Genomic DNA, 6,473 nt, shown 5'->3' on the forward strand with positions numbered 1-6,473 from the left:
GGCATATACCCAAAAGAAGCACATTCATACAAGGACATCTGTTCAATGATGTTCGTTGCAGCATTATTTGTAATAGCCAGAAACTGGAAACAACCTAGATGCTCCTCAACTGAAGAATGGATAGAGAAAATGTGGTATATTTACACAATGGAGTAATAGCAGAAAAAAAGAAGGGAATCTTGAAATTCACAGGCAGGAAAATGGATGGAACTAGAAGAAACCATTCTGAGTGAGGTTACCCAGTCACAAAAAGACAAACATTGTATATACTCACTCATATGTGGATTTTAGACATAGTGTAAATGATTACCAGCCTACAATCCACATTGCCAGAGAAGCTGGTAAACAAGGAGGACCCAAGAGAGACATACATGGTCTCCTGGAGAAGGGGAAAGGTTCAAGATCTGCTGAGAAAATTGGGAGCATGGGAGGACAGGAGAGGGATCTAGGAGAATGAGAAGGGGAGATGTGGAAAGGTGAGGAAGACATGATGGGGAAGGGAGGTTGAGTTGGAGGAAGAACAGAAGAGAGCAAGATCAGAGATATTATAATAGAGGGAGACATCATAGGTTTAAAGAGAAATCATGCACTAGGGAAATGTCTGGAGAGCTACAAAGATGACACAAACTAACAATCTAAGCAACAGAGAAGAGGCTACCTTAAATGTCATCTCCTGATAATGAGATTGATAACTAATTCATATGCCATTATATAGCCTTAATCCAGCAGCTGGTGGAAGTATAAGCAGACACCCACAGCTAAACCTTGAACTGAACTGAAATTCATTTGCAGAGGAGGAGGACTGATGAGTATATGGGTCCAAACCAGGCTGGTGAAACTTACAGAAACAGCTGACCTGAACAAGGGGAAACCTTTGGTTCCCAAATTGATAGCTGGGAAACCATTATGGGACTGATCGAGACCCCCTGAATGTGAGTGTCAGTGAGGAGACCTTGGAAATCTATGGGGCTTCTTGTAGTGTAACATAGGAATGGACTTTGGGGCCCATCCCACATGAAGGATATCTCTGATCCTAGACACTCAGGGTTTGGCCTAGGCCCTATCCCAAAGAATATGATAGACTTTGAACAGCCCCTATGGAAGTCCTCACCACCCTGGGGAGCAGAAAGGGTATGGGATAGGTAGGGTGATAATTTCGGTGTGGGGAAGGGGAGGAGGGGAGGGAGAGGGACCTGGGACTAACATGTAAAATAATTTACTTTCTAATTAAAGTTTAAAAAATGTTTGTGGAGTGATAATTAGATTCTTCATGAATATTTTTATCTTTGTAGGTTAAATAAATTTGAGAATTGCTCTTTCAAGGTCAGTGAAGAATTGTCCTGGGATTTTGATGGGGATTGCATTGAATCTGTAGATTGCTTTTGGCAAGATTGCCATTTTTACTATGTTGATCCCACCTATCCAAGAGCATGGGAGATCTTTCCATTTTTTGGTATCTTCTTTAATTTCTTTCTTTAAAGACTCAAAATTCTTATGGTCCAGGTCTTTCACTTTTTTGGTTAGTGTTACCCCAAGGTATTTTATTTTGTATTTGGCAATTGTAAAGTGTGATGTTTCTCTGATTTCTTTCTCTGAGAATGTATCATCTGTATATAGTAGGGCTTTGGATTATTTTTAATAAATCTTGTATCCTGCCACTTTGCTGAAGGTGTTTATCACCTGTAGGAGTTCCCTGGTAGAGTTTTTCAGTCACTTATGTAGACTATCATGTCGTCTGCAAATAGTGAAAGTATGACTTCCTCCTTTCAGCTTTGTTTCCCCTTGATCTCCTATTGTTGTTCTAATCATGGTTTATTTTAGAGTATACAAATTTATTGTACATTTTTATTTATATGTTATTTCTGTAATATTATGTGTCTTCTTTATTCTATATGCTAGGCCTTTGTTGTTCACCTGCTTTACCAACTGCACTTTATTCTTCTATTATTGCTTCCTTTCTATCTTCTGATAACGTTGCAACAACTGATTCAGTTTTTCAGTCTCTTCTTTCTTTGCAATTTAATATTCCATGTCAAAATTAGTTCTTTATTCTCAGAATTCTAGCTGAACTGTTGATTTTCCCTACAAATCTAATTTCTAAGCATCTTTTAAAACTCAATATTTCTATTAATTGAGCTTTCGATGCAATTCCAATAGTTCTGCCTACTCTTTCCTCTCTCTAACTCCTCATTCTCCTTCAAATCCATGTCTTCTTTTGTTTATTAACTGATATCTCTGCATATATGTATTATATATTCATATATATTCCCAAATATAACCATACCAGTCTGTATAATGTTACTATAATGTATATTTTCAGGGAAAACTGGTATTGGATAACCAATTAGTATGCCATTTCCTAGGGAGGATATCCTTTACCAATTCCAGCTTTTCTCGGTTGCCTATAGTTAATTTTTTCTCCTCTCTCTCTCTCTTTTAAATTTAAATTAGAAACAATCTTGTTTTACTTGTCAATTCCAGTTCCCTCTCCTTCTCTTTCTTCCCTGCCCCCAATCAACCCCTTGTCCCATCCTCTTTCTGCTCCCCAGGGAGGGTGAGGCCTTCCATGGGGGAATCTTCAAAGTCTGTCACATCATTTCAAGCAGGGCCTAGGCCCTACCTCATGTGTCTAGGCTGATAGCATATCCCTCTGTGTGGATTGGGCTATAGTTCTTTGTATATGGTTGAAGCACCTGAACTCTTCTGTGTCCAACTTGGAATATTTAAATTATACTATTTAAAAACATAGTAACTTACAATTTCATATGATCTCTGGATATGTTTCTTTGATTTTAGTTGTCTCTTATTGTCATAATTATTTTATATCTTGTTACAAATGTCTCTATTCTTTCCTTTGATCACTGTCCATGCATTTTTCAAAATATTTCTATTCTAAATCATAAACCATGTCTTTGAAATGCTGATTTTAATGCTAGAAAGAGACTTGCAACAAATTTTAGATGATTCAAAGGGTTTCTTTGCTTTAGATGAACATACCTCTTTATTTTTGTTTCTCTCAAAGACCTCTCTTAGTTGGCCATAAACAAAATTTAGAACTACCCCATCATTGTCTCTGTTCCCTGGATGTTCATCTGAGAAATCTCTCTTGATCTATCAATTTGGTCATAGCTGGTTAAGAATTATTATTCTGGAGTTGATTGCTATCAGAATTGGAGTAATACCCTTTGCCATTCTTCAGCTATCTTTCAAGTATACATATTGTAACCACACAGTTTTTCTTGCTTTCAACAGATAGATATTCACTCAGTTTTAGCACTTAATAATCTTTGGGTAGAATATCTCATTTTATTACCCAAGCTGCTCACTCTATTTAGGGTAGAATTATTCCTATTGAGTCAATCATTATTTCCCTAGTATCACTGATGTTTTATTCTTCATATCTAAAAGACTAATGGAAAATTAGAATGCTAATGGTTAAGCATTTTCAACAAAGCTTTCAACAAATTTTCTAAGGAAAGGATAGAATTGAACCTCATGTTCAGAATCACCTTCTTGAATTCATCTAGAAAATGAATTACATACAATGAATACAATTTAAATAAAGTTTAATATATTTTCACTGCTGGGTTAGAGGACATGAATAATAGCATAATAAATCTCTCATGTTACACTGTTTATTATTTTCTTTTTCTATCATATTTGTACAGTTATTGTCGTAAATCTCCCCTGCTGGATTTTTTTTTTTTTTGCACTGCATCATGACAGATGTTTAATGAAAGTTGAAAGTGTTTTTATTCAACGCCATAAGCTTTTCGGAAGAAAGACAGTATGCAAATGTAAATCATAAATAACTGAAGTGCAAATCAGGATGCTTTCTCCAAGGAATGCATAAGTAGTATCTTAAGAAGAGATAAAAATGTAATGGTGTAAGATTTAAAGGATTACGAAATTGAAGAGTGCATAATTTCAAATAGCTTCAGTATTTCTGGAATCATGTTTAATTTCATTTTACTAGAGTATCAACCTGGAGGAGAGTGACTGGAAGGCACATTAGGTAAATGATTATGCCAAGAATTACTTTATATCCAGAAAGTATCTGCCAGGGGAGAGAAGTAAATACAGCTGAAGGAACTTCTCTTCCAAAATCTCCAACAATGTAAGAGACTTCAGTTGAATTTTAAATTTTATCCTTTTCATGGGATATTGTTTTTAGAAAATAGTATTAAAGTCTGAATCAGAATTCTCACTAACGACTTTCTACATAATTGTTATGCTAAGTTAACATGTAATTCTATGCTTTGTTTCATTTCAAATAGACATTGGTATGGTATACTTAAATTCTGAAACCACTTTAATCTTTCCATGACAAACGTAGAAATTCAATATTACTGATTTATTTCAGGAAAAACAAAACTTTTCTTCAGCTGACATCTACTATTTTTATAATTAGAACAAAAAGTGCACCAATGCAGAATTTTTCTTCCTTATAACTTAAGTGTCAGCATAGTAACCCCATAAGCATCAGAATTTCTAGTTTAATGTTTACACTAAGTATATGAGGACTTTCTCAAATTCAGTCATTTATTTAATGGGTAAATTGGCTTTTCTGCCAGGTGAACTTGTTCATACTACTATTATATGAACTGTGCTTTATTTCTCATCTTTATTACAAAGTATACTGAAATGTAAGTTATGGATTAATGGTCATTACCAAATAACTTCACCAATTTATCCAAAGATGCACAACATCTCAATGACAAGTATTTGGGAAGACAAACATGTGACTTAAGACTAGCATGATTCATATCTCATAATTTAAGATGATGAGACACTTGTGTCATTTCTCCTACTCAGAACAATGATTTATGGACCTATGATGAAAATATTTCTTCACCATAATGTGAGAAGATGATAAAAAGCCTAGATGCCTGTCTGTGGTTCTGGAGATAAACTCAAATAATTTATTCACCTTAACACATATTTTTCCAACCTAATTTCAGGAAGGAAACTGAAGATGTTAAATGAAATCATTACACAATGATTAAAATTAGATGGGACAATTTAAATGATAAAGAAAACAAACCAATATGAGTGAACAATGCACATATGTGATGTGTGTGCACTGTCTGACATTGTAGGCAGCAGATATAAGAAAGAACATTTCATCTCCTCATTGAAATGTATGGACTATGTAAAGTATCCCTTGATCTTAACTATAAACTAACAAAGGGCAAGATTATTGAATCTTATTTATTCTTAAGATATATCAAGATTTCAAGTTACATTTTATATTTAAACATTCTGACAAAATAGACATATTTTCATCAAATAGCTATTCAGTCATATTTGTAAAGGTTTAAAGAAAATATGACAATAGTTTCTAATAATTAGCCATCTTAGTAATGCACATTAAAGTAATTTTTACATTTCTATTTTCTTTGTATTCAAATATATTTATGTAGCTGTCAGCAGAGTAACTGACTTAAAAAAGCTTTGTCTCAAGTAAACATATAGCTGGCTGGGTTTCAAAATTTTGTATATGTCATTTTGACATTGGGTAGACACAAACTCAGTAAAAACTACTCATTGAAATCCTTCCTCACTGTAGAGAAAAACAATTTGGGTAAAAGTCCTAAAAGAAAATAAAGATAACTGATTTCCACATTAGTACAATATAGTTGCCAGCCAGATGTGCTGGCTTATTTCCTGCCAAAATGATGCATTTTATCTATGTCTTGCTCTATGATCCATGAGAAAAATGAAAATGCTTACTGACAATCTTTCATCTCATCAACCACTCCAATGTAATCAGCCAAGTCGTAGACACAGACTTCATTCACTTTGTTACAATAGTTTTGCTCTTATTCCTATGAAAATGAGAGAACTCTACTATAAATGAAAACCCTCCTGTGCTATTAACTTATAGGTAAACAAATCAGCATAAAAACAACCAATGATGTGTACTATAATGCTGGAAGAAGTGCTTCTCTCATTCATTTTCATGCCCTGTACTTACCATGGCTGCTATGTGTAAAGGACAATAATGACCTTACCTTCCTAATTTTAGTATTATTTTATATATTAGTAGTTTTAATAGTGTCCCTAATTCTGGGATATCTATTTGAATGTCTAGTAATAATACCAAGTAACACTTATTATTTTATTAATGAAAAAATATTTGAGTAGTGTGCATGTCTGTGGCAGTCAATTTATGAACTCATCAAAAATAATATACATAGAAACTCCATTAATTCAAAGGTGATTAAGATACTTTTTTTTACCTATTCACACAAGGGAAAATATGGTAAATTTGAAGTTTAGGGATTGGTGTTTCAATAATATTATATATTGAGAATTTAGATAATCCTAGCAATTCCAGCTCAATGTGGGGAAAAACAAAACAAAACAAAAAAAAACTTATGATGGCTAGAGAAAATGGAAGTTTTGTCTTAGTTTGCTCATGAAAGGTTATAATGAAATATTAATTTGTGGCTAGACTAGAGAGGGCAGAA

The sequence above is a fragment of the Cricetulus griseus genome, chromosome 2 (genome assembly GCF_003668045.3).
Source record: "Cricetulus griseus strain 17A/GY chromosome 2, alternate assembly CriGri-PICRH-1.0, whole genome shotgun sequence".
Taxonomy (NCBI): Eukaryota; Metazoa; Chordata; class Mammalia; order Rodentia; family Cricetidae; genus Cricetulus; species Cricetulus griseus.